General features: G+C 44.4%; 1 protein-coding gene across 30 annotated transcripts in view; it reads right to left on the minus strand.

Annotated features, from left to right (window-relative positions):
• Nucleotides 1–20206, minus strand: part of CYRIB (CYFIP related Rac1 interactor B) — a 170890-nt gene that overhangs the window by 96773 nt on the left and 53911 nt on the right. For 2 of the 30 annotated variants that reach the window (XM_032253455.1, XM_032253439.1), the window contains exon 3: nt 16283–16475. The exons of the other annotated variants lie outside the window; for them this stretch is intronic. The gene's annotated coding sequence lies outside the window, so the exon portion shown is untranslated. The remainder of the gene's footprint in view (nt 1–16282; nt 16476–20206) is intronic. 30 annotated transcript variants of the gene reach the window in all.

A 20206-nucleotide genomic window follows, 5' to 3' on the forward strand; every position in this document is an offset into this window, starting at 1 on the left:
AGAACAGAGGGCCAGCAAACCAGTTAAGAGGCAGCTGTGGGGTCCAGGAGAGATAAGGAGAGTCTGCTGGAGGAAACTGGTAGTGAGGATGAAGAACAGACGCCAGAATTAAGATGCTAACGGACGCAGAATCTGCAAGTTCAATCTGGGGGAAGAGGAGACGGGTTGTCAGGATGACCCAGAGGCTCCTGGCTTAGACAAATTGGAGGGTGACACACCTGATCCCAATACTTTTACACAATTTTCATTCCTCTTCTCTTCCAATCTTCATCCATGTAAATGCACATTGCTTTCAGCCGGTCACGGTGGCTCACACCTATAATCCCAACAGTTTGGGAGGCTGAGGCAGACCGATCACTTGAGACCAGGAGTTCAAGATCAGCCTGGCCAACATAGTGAAACCCCGTCTCTACTAAAAATACAAAAATTAGCCAGGCGTGGTGGCACACGCTTGTATTCCCAGCTACTCAGCAGGGTGAGGCAGAAGAATCGCTTGAGCCCAGGAGGCAGAGGTTGCAGTGAGCCAAGATCCCACCACTGCACTCCAGCCTGGGCGACAAAGTGAGACTCCATCTCAAATAATAATAATAATAATAATAAAGAAATAAATGTACATTGCTTTCACTGGTATCTTCAGATATATGTAACTATTTCCTAATACTTTTTCGTATTTCTACAGTCACATCTGTCACTTTAATGACTGCGGAGTATTTCATCATGCCTAAATAGCTCAGTTTCCTTCAGTTGCTAAAGGTCCACACCCTACATGCCTGGCTTACCCCCGAGACTGATTTGGCTTTGGGTATTTGGCAAGGGATGAGTTAAGCCTTTAGGGAAAAAGAGCCTTTAGGCAAAAGGTGCTGGAGAAATGTGGCCTCGAGGGCCAGGACAGCTCCCACTCTCCTGGGAGAGGCCTGGACAACTGCACTGCTGTATTGCACGTAGAAAATGCAGCTATGGAAAAGAAGCTGTCATCCACAGGGAGCCTGAGGTCTGATTCTCCACACAAGCTGGCTGTCATGTCCTAACCTCCCTAATCCATGTGTTCGTTCATTTGTTCATATATTCACTCCCTCTACAAAGCATTCTTGTAAATGCAGAGAGCAACTCGGGAGCTGACACCACCTCTACACTCTGGATGTAACCTGATTAGGCTTGAAACCTGCTCTACAACTTACACAAGTTATTCAACATCTGAAAGCCTCAGTTTCCCCCACAAGTTTGTGGTAGTGTTAACTCAGAAAAAAACTTGTAAAATGCTGGGAACTGAACCAGGTACAGACTAAGCTCAATAACTGTTATCAGTCTTGGTTTTCTCCTTACGGTTTTTTGACTCCTACCACTATATCTTGAGTTTCTTTTTTTCTATTTGTATTTATTTATTTTTTTGAGACAGTCTTGCTCTGTTGTCCCAGGCTGGAGGGCTATGACGAGATCTCCACTCACTGCAACCTCCACCTCCCAGTTCAAGTGATTCTCCTGCCTCGGCCTCCTGAGTAGCTGGGATTACAGGCATGTGCCACCACATCCCGCTAATTTTTGTATTTTAGATTGAGATGGGTTTTTACCATGTTGGCCAAGTTGGTCTTAAACTCCTGACCTCAGGTGATCCGCCCACCTTGGCCTCCCAAAGTGCTGGGAATACAGGTAAGAGCCACTGTCCCCAGCTGTACTTTGAGTTTCTGACCAAACCCACTGGGTAACCATTCATGAGCTGGAGCTCAGAGCCTGAATCTGCCAGAGTGAACTAGGACCACCCACTTGACCTTCACTTCTTACCTGTGAAATGGGGATAAGAGTATCTACTTCACAGAAATGTTGGGAAGCTCTCATAAAGACTGTATAAGAAAATACTTTCAAAGCTCCAAAACACATGTCATTATTGACTATTGCTGCTGCTACAGACGTTTTGTTTTCTTTATTTTTCCCTTTAAAAAAGTCTGACCTCAGCATAAGTTCCCTGGATTGTAATTACTGGGTCAAAGGATCTGAACATGTTTTTGGTTCCTGATTTGTTATTGCCCAATTGTCCTTAGGGAAGACTCTATATTTTGCTGCCAGCCTTCACTCAAATACATCTTTCAATATGCTTAAGCACCTAGAGTTTTTGCTGCCTCTGTATACAGTCTCACTCCTCAATTGAACATGCAGAGAATTCTATAAACTCATTCTCTCTGTCTTTTCACAGGATGAATGAACACTGAATCCTTGAGGAAACAGACAGCTTCCAAACATTTCCACTGTAGTCAGGGACTGCAGTGTTGCGTTAGGGATGAGGACTGGATGAATATTTAAGGAAGAAAGGGGAAGAGGACAGGGGACAGAGGCCTGAGAATCCCCTGGGAAGGCCTAGAAACTCATCCAGCATTGAAAGGTGACATCAGAGCTGCTATTCAAAAAGAACCCAAGTAAGAAGGCAACCAATCAAACCGACACCTTCCTGTTATTTAGCAAAACATTAACCAATCTCACAGGAGCCATGAAGCTGTCCTTAGGGCTCTATTTCCTGAGTTACAAGGTTCATCTATGAGCCTCCAATACATTTGCAAACCTAACATATTTCTCACAAGTGGGGCAATTCCAAGTCTCATTTCCCCAGCCCTTCAGGTGGCCTGCAGGAAGGAAAAAGGGTCCCACCGCCTCACATTGGCTATTCCTTTCTGTACCTTGAGTACGCTTTCCAGTCTCCTCACTTGGCTGTTTTTCCACCTTCAGGTTCAAAGCGGTCCCCCCATCACCCTTCCAAAGGTGAATCCCCACCTACCTTCACTCATTCCCTAGCACATCACTGGCATTTTTCCTTCACATCGCTTATCACAAACTCTAATTTTTTAAATTTTTTTTGTATTTATTTTCTTTGAGATGGAAACTTGCTGTGTCACCCAGGCTGCCGTTCAGTGGTGTGATCTCAGCTCACTGCAACCTCTGCCTCCCAAGTTCAAGAGCGATGCTCCTACCTCAGCCTGGCGAGTAGCTTGGACTAGAGGCACACACCACCATGCCTAGCTAAGTTTTTCATAGTTTTAGTAGAGATGGGGTTTCACCCAAGCTGATCTCAAACTCCTGACTTTAAGTGATCCTCCTGCCTTCCCAAAGTGTTGGGATTACAGGTGTCAGCCACTGCGCCCGGCCTCTAATTATTTTAAATGTTTAGCTTAAAAACGTTTTAACTGGCTGGGCGCAGTGGTTCACGCTTGTAATCCCAGCACTCTGGGAGGCCAATGTGGGCAGATCACAAGGTCAGGAGTTCAAGACCAGCCTGGCCAGGCGTGGTGGCATGCACCTGTAGTCCCAGCGACTCAGGAGGCTAAGGTAGAAAAATAGCTTGAACCCAGGAAGCGGAGATTGCAGTGAGCCAAGATGGTGCCACTGCACTCCAGCCTGGGCAACAGAGCGAGTCTCCATCTCAAAAAAAAAAAAAAGTTTTAACTAAAAAAACCCCACACAGACAAACAAAAACCACCTCTCATTACAATGTCAGCTGTGACAGCAGAGATGGAGCTATCACCGTGCCCACTGCAGTTCCTGCCACAGTCCCCAGCCCCAGGAGAGCCTCCCTAAATATGGTGAAAAAAATGGATTAAAAAAAAGGGGGAAGATCTGAGCAGTAAATGAGGTGCCCGATGCACTATTCACCCTGATTATATGAGTAATGCATGTTGATTGCAGCAAAAAATGTGAAAATACATATGAGCAAATGAAAGAAAATATAAACACCCATGATCCAACCACCCACACCATGTGGACGCCCTTCCAAATGTTTTTCCTGTCTGTATCTATATATAGACAGCACATATTTTTATTAAAATGGTTCATTTAGTGAATTGTCATCTGCTGTCTTTCATCTCACAGTGTATCTTTATCAACCTTCCTTAACAAAGGCACTTCAGCCACATCACTGTTAAAGGCTGTATAATATTCCACTGTGCAGCTAAACCAGGAAGTATTGAATGAATCTGGAATTCAGCTGAGGGGAGGCCTCTTCAATTTCAGTAAAGGTAAAATGCTTTATTCCAGCACTTCCCGCTTGCCAAGCTTCCCATTTTTTCCCTCTGTGTTTGTATTGCTTTCGAGCTGTATTTCTACAGAGCTGCATTTCCCACCGCCCATTCACCACCTGGAGTTATTAGAGTCCTCGTCAACTAGAGAAGCAAAATTGTTTGCAGCCGGAAAAGCTGACGTATGACGAAGCAAGGATGATGCCTTCAAGTTCAAATTGGGAATCTGCTGCTGATATAGGAAACAGAAATGAAGAGTGTGCTTTCGTGCCAAGATTTCAACAGGGAGAAGAGGAAAAGATTTTCTGTATGCCTTCACTTCTTCCCAAGCCCTACCATCGAGGAGAAGTTTTTTCCCAAGGGAGAGGCTGTTCCCCCATGCTGACTGATGCTGTAAGCAGTTTGCAGACCAAGCCCATGGCACAATTTACAGACTCACTGGCTGCAAAAAATAAAAAAAAAACTCCAAGAGGGTATGCTCAGAAAGTGCCACCCCTTCCATGAATAGCTCGTTCAGCCCTTGGTGTGGTTCAGCAGCACGAAGCACCGCTCACTTGACATGTTTAGTTCTGGCAATCCCATCCCTCCCATCAGGAAAAGGCACAGGCACAGGAGGGCATCACCTGAAGGAAGGGACCAGGTGCCACAAAATCACAGATGGCTCCAGAGGAACGGAAGGGAGAAAAATGGCTGGGTAGGCCATTCATTTCTGAGCTTCACCCCACTGTGACCCCAAAACCCAGAGAGGTTAGTGAATCTCTGCTTTTCTACCCACCTTACATAGCACACCATCAGAATTAGATGAAATCTTTGCCTATAGAAAAAGAGAATTCCAGCCAGGTGCAGTGGCTCGCACCTGTAATCCCAGCACTTTGGGAGGCTAAGGTGGGAGGATTGCTTAAGCCCAGAATTGCTTGAGACCAGCCTGGGCAACATGAGGAGACCCTGTCTGTAGAAAAAATTTTAAAACAAAGGAAAATTAGCCGAGCATGGTGGTGTGAGCCTGTGGTCCCAGTTGCTTGGGAGGCTGAGGCAGAATGATTGTTTTGGCCCACGAGGTCAAGAATGCTGTGGGTCATGATTGCACTATTGCACTCCAGCCTGGGCGACAGGGTCAGACCCTGTCTGAAAAGAAAAGAAAAAGAATTCTTAATTTTGTCCAGAGTCATTAATTTATCAATGACATTTTAAAAGATTGATAAAGTATATTAATTTATCAATGCTGTTAAAATAAGATTTTTTTGTGTTTTACAGAAACACTGTCTTTAGAAGAAAGACAAAAGAATTTAATGGGAAATATAACGACTGAAGGAACTTTTACCGCCAATACCTCTGATCAATTGCTTAGTTTCTGCAGTATTATAGAAAGTGATTTCTACCCATTTATAATGCAATCCTTACAACATTATAAAAGAGACTTACTACCTCCCTATTTTCAGATGAGAAAACAGAGGGACAAACAGTTCAAGTATTTTGCCATAGGTCACACACCTACTAGGATGTGAACCAGGATTCTCGCCCAAGTCTTAGCTGCCTGCTTTGCATAAATCATTCCATCGGCCTTGCTTCCCCATCCCTTTTTCCTTTCTGTAAACATTAACCAAATCCCTCAGTGTCAAGCTCCCCTTGAACTACTATACTACTCATCTATAACACAGGCACAATTATCACCTACTTTAACAATTGTAGTCAATTGTGAGCATTGGCTACAATAATAAGTAGAACTTAGGAAATTGCCAATTTGAACCGTCTTTGGCTATAAAAAGCAACAATTACATATGAAACATAATCTGTAAAAGTTTGGTAAAACTTAAATATTTGGTAAACTCTTTTCTTTTTATTTTTGAGGTAGAGTCTCACTCTGTTGCCCAGGCTGGAGTGCATTGGTGCGATCTTGGCTCACTGCAACCTCCACCTTCCAGGTTCAAGGGATTCTCCTGCCTCAGCTTCCTGCGTAACTGGGACTACAGACACATGCCACCATGCCCGAAGAATTTTTTGCATTTTTAATACAGACGGGGTTTCACCGTGTTAGCCAGGATGGTATCGATCTCCTAACCTCATGATCTGCCCACCTCAGCCTCCCAAAGTGCTGGGATTACAGGCCTGAGCCACCGTGCCTGGCTGGTGAAGTTTTAAATAAATGCATGTACCTGATTATCTTGGCTTTTGACATTTGCTTTTTTTTTTTAACTTGAGAGTTTGGGGGATTTTTTGTCGACAGTTGTTGTTCTACTATTCACACGCAGAAAGTTGTATATCATAGAAGCTGACCGTCAGACCCTGGGCTTGGTCAGTCTTGAGTTTTTATCCCTTCATTTTCTCATCTATAAAATGAAGAAAGTGTCCGGGCGCGGTGGCTCACGCCTATAATCCCAGCACTTTGGAAGGCCAAGCAGGATGTGGATAATCTGAGGTCAGGAGTTGGAGACCAGCCTGGCCAACATGGGAAAACCCCCGTCTCTACAAAAATACAAAAATTAGCCAGGCGCGGTGGCGTGTGCCTGTAATCCCAGCTACTTGGGAGGCTGAGACAGGAGAATCATTTGAACCCAGGAGGTGGAGGTTGCAGTGAGAAGGGATCGCACCACTGCACCAGCATGGGTGACGAGAGCAAAACTCTGTCTCAAAAAAAGAAAAAAAAAATGAAGAAACTAATGGTACTCATTGTTAGATGTAAATTATTTCATGTAAAGTGCTTAGCACAGGGCACAGAAAATTTAAGGGCACAATAAGTATTAATATTTTCTATTATTTATTATTATGGTTTTTATTAATAGGCTTGCTTTCATTAAGATGCTATTTAATAAAGCTGCAGCATTATTTATAATAAAAACCAGACACAAATTAAATTTCCCACTATCGGGAAATGACATAGTAGGATTCTGAAAGAACCGTCTTTAGAATTAATGCAAATCACTTTAATTAAAATGTTAAGTCCTTGCTTTGCTACTTGGGGGCAGTCTGATTTTGGGCAAGTCATTTCTTTTCTCTGGACCTGTTTTCTCAACTCAGAAATAAAAGGTTTGCTCTCAAGGACTCATAGGTTCTCGTGTGATTTAAAGTTACATAGTCCTGGCCAGGCGCGGTGGCTCACGCCTATAATCCCAGCACTTTGGGAGGCAAGGCAGGCAGATCACTCGAGGTCAGGAGCTTGAGACCAGCCTGGCCAACATGACAAAACCCCATCTCTACTAAAAACACAAAAATTAGCTTGGCGTGGTGGCACATGCCTGCAATCCCAGTTACTCCAGTGGCTGAGGCAGGAGAATCGCTGGAGGCTGAGGTGGGAGAATCTTGAGCCTGGGAGGCAGAAGTTGCAGTGAGCCGAGATTGTGCCACTGCACTCCAGCCTGGGCGACAGAGCGAGACTCTCTCTAGAAAATAAATAAATAAATAAAGTTATTTAGTCCTAAGCGTCTCAGTGAATTAAAATCCATCAACATCAAGGACAACATACAACTGAGTACATAAGAAAATGGTAGAAACACAAGAAACTATTTTATAAATTAATATTCCCAGTCTTCTTTAACCCTACTCTTTGTTTCCATAACAGTTGTCACCTGCTAACGTCGTTTGTATTATGTTTATTGTCTTTCTCCATGAACTAGACCAAGCCCATGACAGCAGGAGTTTATGGCTGGTCTGACCACTAATGCGTACCCAGCCCCTAGAACAATGTCTGGTATATACCAGGAGCTCAGTTAGCATTCGTTGATTTTTAAAATGTGAATATTAAGTTAAAAGAACAAAGTACAAAACTACATATAGCAGGCCCAGCATGGTGGCTCAAATCTTGTAATCCCAGCACTTTGGGAGGCCGAGGCGGGTAGATCATGAGGTCAGGAGATTAAGACCATCCTGGCCAATAGAGTGAAACCCCATCTCTGCTAAAATACAAAAAAAAAAAAAAAAATTAGCCAGGCCTGGTGGTGTGTGCCTGTAGTCCCAGTTATTAGGGAAGCTGAGGTAAGGGAATCACTGGAACCCAGAAGGCGGAGGTTCAGTGAGCCAAAATTGCGTCACTGCACTCCAGCCTGGCAACAGAGCAAGACTCCATCTCAAAAAAAAAAAGGACAAAACTACATATATCATAAAATGCAAAATTACATTTATAATTATGTATGCTACATGTATACATAGGTAGATAATAAATATGTAATAAAGTTACATATATAATAGAATGCAAAGTTATGTATATAATTAATATAAAATATGTACCCCTGTGGGGAATGGTAGAAAGGGTCAGAGAAGTTAAAACTCAGTGAGGCCGGGCGTGGTGGCTCACGCCTGTAATTCCAGCACTTTGGGAGGCCGAGGTGGGTGGATCACGAGGTCAAGAGATCGAGACCATCCTGTTCAACATGGTGAAACCCCGTCTCTACTAAAAATACAAAAAATTAGCTGGGCTTGGTGGCGCATGCCTGTAATCCCAGCTACTAAGGAGGCTGAGGCAGGAGAATTGCCTGAACCCAGGAGGCGGAGGTTGCAGTGAGCAGAGACAGCGCCATTGCACTCCAGCCTGGGTAACAAGAGTGAAACTCCATCTCAAAAAAAAAAAAAAAAAAAAAACTCAATGATAACAGGATGAATGTGGGAATGAAACCATGCCCTTTTTTATTTTCTTTTAATGTTTTGAACCATTTTATTTGCCCAAAAAGATGGCATTTAAAAAAGGAAGAATGTGGACAGGAGAAAAATGGAAAAGAAAAGGAAGCAGAAGCGGTCAAAGGAGAAACCTGATAGAGACAATGAGGAAACATAGAAGGGGCGAAAGCAAACAGAAGGCTCATGGCTGGCAGTTACTCTATTAATGGGAATAGAATCACACAGGCAGAAAGAAAAGTAGGTAATAGCATGCAGATAAAGGAAAGACAATTTACCTTGAACTTTTAATTACAAGCTAGTATCTATTAAACTATTCCTAGGTTGATAGAATTTCCCCCATTCATTGGCTCAGTCCACAGAAGCATTGGTAAATTTCAGCACGAAGGAACACTTGGAACTGTTACGTGTTACCGTTCTCCTCCATTCTGAACCTTCTGTTGATCCGCTAGTTTGAAGGCAAAAAGAACAAGGCCCACATTCTTTTTTTTTTTGAGATGGACTCTCACCCTGTTACCCAGGCTGGAGTGCAATGGTGCTATCTCAGCTCACTGTATCCTCCGCCTCCCGGATTCAAGTGATTCTCCTGCCTCAGCCTCCTGAGTAGTCGGAATTACAGGCATGCACTACTATGCCCGGCTAATTTTCTGCACCTTTAGTAGAGACGGGGTTTCACCATGGCCCACATTCTAAGACCAAATGAAGTGCCACAGGCATCTTCATTAGTCAGTTGATGCATCAACCATTCCATCTAGGGCCACCGACTTAGGGGAACACAGAGTGTAGGAAACAGACTTCTCTTCCAGGAGATGAAAGGCATACTACTTACTCCAATACAAAGCAACACACAACTGCCAAATAAATGGCATGGATGATATCAATACATCCTGTAAAATTAACGGGCTAGAAGAGTCCCCTCCAGCTTTGGTAGGTCAAGGGAGAGGGAGCAGGGAGATGAAGGACTTGTCCTGCACTTTATCCAGTAACAGGGACCTGTTCATTTGCTGACTCTTGACCCGTTCACCTGGTCCCAACTTGTGCTCGAGATCGCTTGCTGCTCTTACTGCCTCCAGCCCCTAACTGCTTGCCTGGGCTCCTCATCGTGGCCATGCATTTGCTATTTTGAGTAAACTAGGTCAGATCCCCTGCACGGGTGTTCTCAACCTCTGTGCTTCTTGTTTACAGCACACACCACCACTGTAATTGTACAGTTATTGAACACTGTGAGCTCCAGGAGGGTAGCGGCCACGCTGTTTCGTCATGACTATATCCTCAGTGAGAGCATGGAGCCTGTACAAGGCATGCACTCAACAGCGGTAGCTGGTCAAGGAGATGACATTGGCCCAGCCTGAATCAGCACAGGCCTAAGTCTTAACACTACTGTGAATGGCCACAGAGCTGGAACCAGGGAATCAGACAAGCAAGACAAGGAGGTAAGATTTAACCCTGCCCAGAATTAGCCTAAATGATCAGGTCACTAGTGTGTAACGTAGTATTTGAAATACAGAGATTTAGACAGAATGATGGGAAAAAGTCAAACATGAACTAAAACTCTGAAAGAGCTAGGGTTCTCACAGTCACTTTTTGAGGCTACAGAAGTAAAGATATTGCATAAGGTTTTTTAAAAAAAATAACCAATATGGTCCAAGTTAAGAAGAGGTATAACTGGTTTAACAAGCTTCCGCTCTAAAATCCTGGTGCTGATTTCATGTTAGAACACAGGTTTAATGAGAATGCATACCTCTCTCCAACATGTAATTCACAGAAGAGGGCAAAGGGGTGAATGTTACCTTGCCCAAGCTCTGGTCTAACCTCAATCCACAGACTTGGAGAAAATGTCTATCATCTCAGTACTTATTTAAATTTTTGATTTTTTTTTTTTTTGGCAGACTCTCACTCTGTCGCCCAGGCTGGAGTGCAGTGGTGCAATCTTAGCTCACTGCAGCCTCTGCCTCCCAGGTTCAAGCGATTCTCCTGCCTCAGCCTACCGAGTAGCTGGAATTCCATGTGCCTGGCATAATGCCCAGCTAATTTTTATATTTTTAGTAGAGACAAGAGTTTCACCATGTTGGCCAGGCTGGTCTCGAACTCCTGATCTCAGGTGATCCGCCCACTTCAGCCTCCCAATGCTGGGATTATGTGCTTGAGCCACCGCACCTGCCCTAGCTTCTTAATTTAATAGGCCATTTGTACTTATAAGTGCCTGGGCATCAGAGTTTCTGGATGAAATCAGCTAATTTTAGAAGCAGAAGAAAGTTTGGAATTCACCTTCAACCTAACACTTTTGTTTATGAAAATACAGGGCCCAAGTGGTTACGGAAGTTGTCCAGGGCGCAATCCCCTAGTCATGAACTCCAGACCCAGGGGAAGATCAGAGGGGTTTATGTCTATACTGTCTTTATTTCCAAAGATTATTCTATATCACTGAGGCATCAATAAAGTCCTATGAAATAGCTATGCTAATAAGCAGTGTGCAACATTTGGTACGGTATCTGGTGTAATCTTTCAGGGTAAAAGTAGGTCAATTAGGCTCAGCGCAGTGGCTCACACTTGTAATCCCAGTACTTTGGGAGGATGAGGCAGGCGAACTATGAGGTCAAGAGATTGAGACCATCCTGACCAACATGGTGAAACCCCGTCTCTACTAAAAATACAAAAATTAACTGGGTGTGGTGGTGCGTGCCTGTAGTCCCAGCTACTCGGGAGGCTGAGGCAGGAGAATCGCTTGAACCTGGGAGGCAGAGGTTGCAGTGAGCTGAGATTGCGCCACTGTACTCCAGCCTGGCAACAGGCGAGACTCCAACTCAAAGAAAAAAAAAAGTAGGTCAATTAATTGCTGTCCTTATTCAGCCCTCATTATATACAACACACAAATCTCTTCCACTATTGCAAAAATGTTAGAAGGTGTATGTGCTGCGGACAGGTGCGGTGGCTCACACCTGTAATCCCAGCACCTTGAGAGACCAAGGCAGGCAAGTCACTTGAGTTCAGGAATTCAAGACAAGCCTGGCCAACATAGTGACCCTGTCTCTACTAAAAATATAAAATTAGGCAGGCGTGGTGGCACACACTTGTAGTCCCAGCTACTTGGGAGGCTGAGGCAGGAGAATTGCTTGAACCCGGGAGGTGGAGGTTGCAGTGAGCCGAGATCGTGCCACTGCACTCCAGCCTGGGTGACAGAATGAAACTCCGTGTCCAAAAAAAGAAAAAAAAGGGAAAGAAAAAAGACATATGTGCTGCATGATGAAGAAATAAATAGAAATGCAGGCTTTATGGTATCTTTCTCGGTCATAATGCTAACCTGATTACAGAGTTCATGTAAATACTGTTTCTTGCTGTTCCACCTTTCTCTATGCTGTTCCTTTGCTGGGAACACTTTTCACAACACTCCCATATTTCCCAGCCAAACTCCTACCTACACATAAAGGCTCCCATCAGAAATCTCTGCAGACTTCAGAAATATATAAAGATGTTAGATAAGCATTTCAAGGTAACTTACTTCCTCATTTTACCTTCTGGTAAAATGCCCTACTTACCTCTTACAGACCTTCTATGGCGTATCAAAAAGACTAACAACAGTAGGAGGTTTGCATAGCACTGTGTATTCCGCTGAGAAAAGTGCTACAAAACACAAGGTAGCGTTTTATTAATTTATTAAATGTGATTCCTTGAGACACATACAAAGTGGTTTTGATGGATGAACCAACCAACCCAAGATTAATAGCCTGGTTTACTGCACTCTTCTCTCTTTCCAAGCCGCAAGCCAAAGTAAACTACCCTCAATTTATCACGTTGCAAAATGTCCTTCTGAACACCGACGCCTGAAGCCACTGTGGTAATTAAAAGGATGGTTGCATCCATCAGGATGGGATAGGTTATGCTGTGGTAACAAAGAAACCCTGAATCTCAGCCCTAAGGATGACCATAATGGTCCCTCTGGGGTCAAGAAGGTAAGCCCAGCAACCCCATCTTACTTATTTTCACCTGACAATCTGGTTAGCCAACTCTGTGGCTCACATCAGTTTGAAAGATATGACCCTCAGCCAGGCACGGTGGCTCATGCCTGTAATCCCACCACTTTGGGAGGCTGAGGCAGGCAGATCACCTGAGGTTGGGAGTTTGAGACCAGCCTGACCAACATGGAGAAACCCCATCTCTACTAAAAAAAAAAAAAAAAAAAAATTCGCCAGGCATGGTGATACATGCCTGTAATCCCAGCTACTTGGGAGACTGAGGCAGGAGAATTGCCAGAACCCAGGAGGCAGAGGTTGCAGTGAGCCAAGATGGCACCATTGCACTCTAGCCTGGGCAACGAGAGCAAAACCCCGTCTCAAAAAAAAAAAAAGATAGGACCCTCTCCTTTCCTTCTCCAACCACCTACAAAATTGTCTAGTGGAGGACAGTGAGAATCAGAAGTGATCATCTTAGTAAAACACGCAGGATACTGCCTGGCATATAGGCAGCAGCCAGTAAATGATAATGATGGCTACTCCCACTGTCACTACCATTATGCCCACTCCTCCTCAAATCATCATCATCATGATATAATAATAATTCTCACAGAGCAGTGATTCCTGAACTTAACTTGTCCTGAACATTAGAATCACCTGGAGAGCTTAAGAAAACCATTAATGCTTCCGTCCCACCCCCAGAGTCTATGAAGTAATTCATCTAGTGTATGGCCTGAGGCTTGGGATTTTAAAAGATTGCCAGGTGATTCTAACGTGTAGACAAGTTTGGAAAACAGGTTCAAGAGGCAGCAAGATTCATATATACACACACGTCTTTGTGTGCACACATGCGCACACACACATCTGCTCCCGAGTTCCATGAATCGTGCTCCCTCTATGACAGTAGTGGTTACATGACTTACGGTGAGCTGGGTTATGCTGTGGTAACAAAGCCCCTAAATTTCATCCCTAATGAAAACCAATTGGTCACCCCTGCAGGGTCACAATGAGCCCAGAGCCCTGTTTTCCAGTCATTACTTGGCATTTAAGCCTTTTCTTTCTTTTCTTTTCTCTTTCTTTTTCTTTCTTTCTCTCTTTCTCCTTCCCTCCTTCCTTCCTTCCACTCGCTCTCTCTTTCTCTCTTTCCTTTTTTCAAAAGGCTCTTGCTCTGTCACCCAGGCTGGAGTGCAGTAGCATCACCTCCAGGGCACTAATGATGCTCCCACTTCAGACTCCCAAGTAGCTGGGACTACAGGCATGCACCACTATGCCTGGCTATTTTTTCCCTTTTCTATTATTATTATTGGTGCTAGATCAGTCCCAGCAACATAGCAATACCCTTGAGTTCAGGAGTTCAATACCCTTGCTGTGTTGCTAGGACTGATCTCAAACTACTGGGCTCAAGCAATCCTCCCACCACAACCTCCCAAGTGCAGAGATTACGGGCATGAGCTCTGCGCATAGCCTAAGCCTCTGCGTTTTATCCCCAGACCTTTCTCGTGTTCTAGTTACTTCTACTTCATACCTTTCCCCAAGTCCAGTTAAAGTTTGCTTGGCCCAGAGTAAATCAGCACCCACAGATCACACCAATGCGGACGGACTTGGGGGAATTAGAGGAAGGCCACTAAAGGCGAATAGCACTTAAGGCTGTGCTTTGCTCAATTCTCTGTCCCCAAGACTTAAAACACTGTACATAATGTGCTAGAAATTTGGATAGATAAATCAATTATCATCAGTAATAACCTGGAAAAAAAGCAGACACAAGAACTCAAAAAGCACAGCATCTAAGCTGAAAACCTCACTCATCAACCTTATTCACCAACCACCATTTGGGTTTCAAAGTTTTTTATTGCCGGGCACAGTGGCTCATGCCTGTAATCCCAGCACCTTGGGAGGCCGAGGCGGGCATATTACTTGAAGTCAGGTGTTCAAGACCAGCCTGGCCAACATGGTGAAACCCCATCTCTACTAAAAATACAAAAAATTAGCCAAGCATGGTGGCATGCGCTTATAATCTCAGCTACTTGGGAGGCTGAGGAATGAGAATCGCTTGAACCCAGGAGAAGGAGATTGTAGTGAATCAAGATTGTGCCACTGCCCTCCAGATTGAGCAACAGAGTGAGATTCTGTCTCTGGAAAAAAAATTAATTTCTCCCCAGATGAAACTGTATCTGCCTGGATGGAATGGAAGTAGTTGAGGTTGGGGGACCTATGAACAAATGAGAGCCTTTCCACTGGGCAGTGAAGTGCAGCACACACACACTGTGGGCAGGAGCAGCGTGAACACATTCTGCACAAGCACACAAATGGCTTTCAGCAAATCGTCTTCCTGATCTGTCGGATGTTACATCTCTGCAGAACCTGGAGAGAGGCCGAAAACCCAGCTTGTTTGCCCTCTTTTTGGCAGTTTAATTTAGGAATCACACTGGCTTTACATAAACTCTTTACCAAAAAAACCGTATTCTGTATTTTGAAGGCACAAGTTAACTGTGGGCCCAAGGGAAGGAAGCATTGTACACAATTACATAATAGCTACTCTATTACTTTAAAACCTAATGGCAGCCTCAGGCAGAAAAGTCAAAAGGAGAGAGAAACCATTTCTGTAAAATTATCTGATGCAATCATCTCTTTGGAGACGTTGTCAGTTGACAATGGTTCTGCTTTTTCTCTTGAACTCATTCAATTTCTGTTATTTACCTCAACCTGGAAGAAGAGTTTTCCTCCCATCTACAGCTAGTTTAAAAATAAAAATAAAAATAAAAAGGCCGGCAGAGGTGGCTCATGCCTGTAATCCCAGCACTTTGGGAGCCTGAAGCAGGCGGATCACAAGGTCAGGACCATCCTGGCTAACATGGTGAAACCCCATCTCTACTAAAAATACAAAAAATCAGCCAGGCACAGTGGCACGCGCCTGTAGTCCCAGCTACTCAGAAGGCTGAGGCAGGAGAATCACTTGAACCCAGGAGTTGGAGATTGCAGTGAGTCAAGATCATGCCACGGCACTCCCGCCTGGGCTACAGAGCGAGACTCTGTTTCAAAAAAAAAGAGGCAGGCAGGATTCCTCTAACAAAAACTTGAAATGAAAAGCAGTGACTACTCCCAAGGCTCTGTTTATGCAGAAGAGTCATTCAACAAACCTTTTTAGGGTCTCTATTAACGATTTATTTTCTCTACCATAATCACAAAAAAGCAGAGGAAGTAGTGTGGAAGCCACAGGCACAGCCACGCCCCGCCTGCTTCCTAGGTGTGTGTGGCGTGTGACTGCCGGCAAGCAACTCCAGCTCTCTGACTTGCTTCCTCATCTGTAAACTGGAAATATTTATTTCTTTGACAGGGATATTACAAGAATTAACTCTGAAAAATGTATGTCGAGTACCTAGCATTCAATTAAGGCTAGGTAAATGCCCTTCTCAGGAAGCTCACTAGAGAAGGTGAGTTTCTGGTCCAGTGTGATGACTCACGCCTATAATCCCAGCACTTTAGGAGGCTGAGGTAGGAGGATCGCTTGAACCCAGGAGTTTGAGACTGGGAAACTTAGCAAGATCCCATCTCTATTATTAATATTTCTAAAAAGAAAAAGATGAGTGTCTAATAAGAGATGACACTTTTACTCATATTTGTATGCCAGTCCTAGCACACTGCCCACTAAGAGGCTGTCGTCACCTCTTTGTCAACATCTACTCCACTCCTCCCCCATGGAGACGCATCCTTCAGTCAAACACACCTCACCTCCAATTCCAAGGACAGGTCCTGAATGGTCTAAGCCAATCAGTGTTATCCCATTTCCCCTGCCACCACAATTAGTTGAAAAATGAATGCATGTCCTGAAATGATCCAATCAGGACAAAGCTCAGGAAGTTTGTTCAGTGACTCTAGAGAGAGATGGTAGCTCTTTTCTCTTACAACTTTGAAGGAAGTCAACCTGAGAACAGAGCAGACAGAAGTACAGAGCTGGGAGGATCACAAAGAAATGTAGGCGGAGCCCTGACCTATCCTCCTTCTCTACTTTCTGGTGGTGTGAACCACTTAACTGCTTTTATCAATTATCCCATTTGAACTGGGATTTCTGTCACTTGCAATTCAAAGCACCTAACTGATACATCCTGGTGCATGGCTGAATAAATCACTGAATGAAAGATTGTGCACTTCCAATTATTTAACTCAGACTTTAAGTTACCTGGCAGCAGAAACCCTGGTCAATCATGGTCACCCAGGGCCTAATAGTTCCTGTACCTAGGCCCTCCATATGTACTTCTTTAGATAAATACATGAAATGAAACTTAACAACTCATAGTTAGGCACAGTGGCTCACTCCTGTAATCCTTGCACTTTGGGAGGCCAAGGTGGGCAGATCAACTGAGGTCAGGAGTTCAAGATCAGCCTGGCCAATGTGACGAAACCCTGTCTCTACTAAAAATACAAAAATTAGTTGGGTATGATAGCAGGCACCTGTAATCCCAGCTACTTGGGAAGCTGAAGCAGGAGAATCGCTTGAACCCAGGAGGGAGGGTTGCAGTGAGCCAAGATCACGCCACTGCACTGCAGCCTGGTAACAGAGCAAGATTCCGTCTCAAGGAAAAAAAAAAAAAAAAAGGCAGGCATGGTGGCTCATGCCTGTAATCCCAGCACTTTGGGAGGCTGAGGCAGGCGGATCAGAAGACTGAGACCAACCTGACCAACATGATGAAACCCTGTCTCTACTAAAAATGCAAAAATTAGCCAGGAATGGTGGCAGGCGTCTGTAATCCCAGCTATTCAGATCATCTTGCAGTTCAGAAGCTTTGAAAGCCCTACTCCCCAGACCTGTCTGGATCAAAGGAGGGTCAAGAGGAAGCCCATACCATTTTGGAGGCATCAGACAGGCCTGGGCTCAAATCATGACTCTAATAAGCCTCAGCTTCTTCCCCTGAAAAATGGAGACAATAATACCTACTTCCCTGGGCAGGGAAGGCCTCATTCAAGAAATATTTATTTCCCTCCTATTCAGCTAACCCTGCTTCATTCCATGGGTTCTGCTCTGGGGTTCAGAAAAGGAAGTTATCATATGGACAGAGTGGTGGGACACGGCTCAGATCACCCAGCAGAACCAGTCTGGGAGGATGAAAACAGGTGAGGCACACTGAGCCTCCCATACCTCAACATCCATCAGCCCCTTTAGGGGCTGTCTCCCAGGCAGACAGCATAGACAGAACTAAGCCATCCAGCTTCTTGGTTTTGCTGGTTGCCTCCTTACAGAGGAGTGGGACTAGTGTAACTGGTATTATCATAGATCTGTACATCCTTAGAGGCTGTCATTGAACCACTTAGAAGTAATATGGAACTTGGCCAGACTATAAGCTCCAGGAAGGCAGGGACTTGAATCATTCACTGGTCTATCTCTAGTACCCCAGTAGGCAATCAATGGAATATTTCCTGAGTACATGAATGAAGATGAATGAGTGGATAAACAAATATTGATGAAATCAAGATTCTCAAAAGAGAACTATGGCAAAACCCTATTATTTAGTACAGTCTGCTGGCTATGCAGCAGCTAAATCAAATACCAGGGAATCTGAGGGGCTTCTGAACTAGCAGACCCAGACTGAATTCTGGCCTTGTCAGAGCCCAGGTCTAGGACCCCAGGCAAGTTCCTAAATTCTCTGAGCTAGGTTCTTAAACAAACACAATTATCGAGATTAAATAAAAATTTTTAAATTGCGGACAGCTACAGTGGCTCATGCCTGTAATCTCAGCATTTTGGGAGGCCAAGGCAGGAGGATGGCTTGAGCCCAAGAGTTGGAGACCAGCCTGAGCAACATGGGAGATCTCTTCTCTACCAAACATACAAAAAATTAGCCACACATGGTGGTGCTTGCCTACAGTCCCAGCTACTTGGGGAGGCTGAGGTGGGTCACCTGAGCCTGGGAAGTCAAGGCTGCAGTGATTGTGCCACTCTACTCCAGCCTGGGCAACAGGACGAGATCCCGTCTGAAAAAAAATATTATCTGAGTGTGGTGTGTGCCTGTAGTCCCAGCTACTCAGGACAGAGGCAGGAGGATTGCTTAAGCCTGGGAGACTGAGGCTGCAGTAAGGTAGGATTGTACCACTGCACTCCAGCCTGGGACACACAGCAAGGCCCCATCTCAAAAAAAATAATAATAACATAAAATAAAATGAAAATAAATGTGCAGTGACATCAGTTAACGTGTCTAGCCCAGCATCTACAGCATAGAGTAGGGACCCAGAAAATGTCCCTTCCCTATGAATGCCCTTTACGTTTGGAAACAGATGTCTTATGTCTCCTCTGTCTCCTATTTCTTGTTAAATATTTCAGCTAATTTAATGGTATCCTCAGATGACTTGATTTCAGAGCCCTCTTCTAGCCCTCCCCTCTGCAAAGGCTCCATCTGTTAAAACCCCACTCGGGGTATTGCATAACCAGCTCGCAGAACCAGCAGCACGCTCCTGTTTGCTCATTCATCTGTTAATTCATTCACTGAGTAAACACTGATTAAAAACCTACTATATTGGACATCCTTGGCTTTTGCCTACCCACCATTCACAAACGATACCCACATTTCCCTGGGGACCTGCAGTCTTTCCCTCATCCTCAGTCCCTGTACCTGAGCAGGTGCAGGCTGCACCCAATCTCCCTCAGAGGGAGGGCATTTGGTCCAAGTTGGCCAATCAGAGCATCGCATTTGCTTGCCACAGCGATTGGTTCAGGGATGTACATGTTACCCAGAAAAGACCAATCAGAGAGACAGTTGGACTCAATTCTAAGACTTCTGTTGAACTACTGGAACACTGGCTTTTTTTTTTTTTTTTTCCCTCCTGCTAGAACTGCTGACAACCATTTTGTACCACAATCCAAAAGAAAAAGGAGGCAGCGTTGAAGATGGTGAAAAACTGTGTAAGCCTTGGCAACACTTTAAGCCTTGGATCCTCCATGCCTTATGTTTCATTCCTAGATACTTCAGTTACATAAACCAACAAATCCCCTTTCTGCGGAAGCCAGTTCGAGGTGAGATTCTGTTTCAAGGTCGACAGGATCCTGACTAATGAAATCCGAAGTGCTGTGGTGTAGGCTGCATGCTGGCTATACACAGATGAAGCGAGGTGATCCATACCATCCTTCCGCACTCACAGGCTGATGTGGAGATAGCTACAAACAACTACAGTTATTTAAAGCCAATAAGATAATTGCTTTAATTAAATGCTACACAGTGCAATATGAGCACAGCAAAGCACCTGGGTCCAGGAAGGCCTCACACAGCAATAGCTGCTTCCTATCTCTATTCAAGTAGTGAAGATGGAATTGCTATTTGGGGGAGTCAGATAACACTGTTGATTCACATTCATCTTCCAGTAAACTAAAACCACTACATCCCACGTTGCACATAAGGGTAATGATACTTAAAGCTCTTAACAGCTCTCTCAGAGCCTACAAAATACCGTCTCAAGAGACCAGCAAAGTGCTAAGGTCAAATAACTCTCACTTGCAAGTATTTCATCTGAATTGTGCAGATAATGTTATGCTCTTAAATACCACCCAGGTCAGTTTTTGTGATTCTGATTCCATACACTTAAGTTTTCATTCCAGTTTTCTTGTCCATTTGGGCACTGATCACATCATAACAGCATCAAAACAGCCCTTTCAAGATGAATAACCTA

The sequence above is a fragment of the Sapajus apella genome, unplaced genomic scaffold (genome assembly GCF_009761245.1).
Source record: "Sapajus apella isolate SASKATOON/1434 unplaced genomic scaffold, GSC_monkey_1.0 scaffold3, whole genome shotgun sequence".
NCBI classification, from domain to species: Eukaryota; Metazoa; Chordata; class Mammalia; order Primates; family Cebidae; genus Sapajus; species Sapajus apella.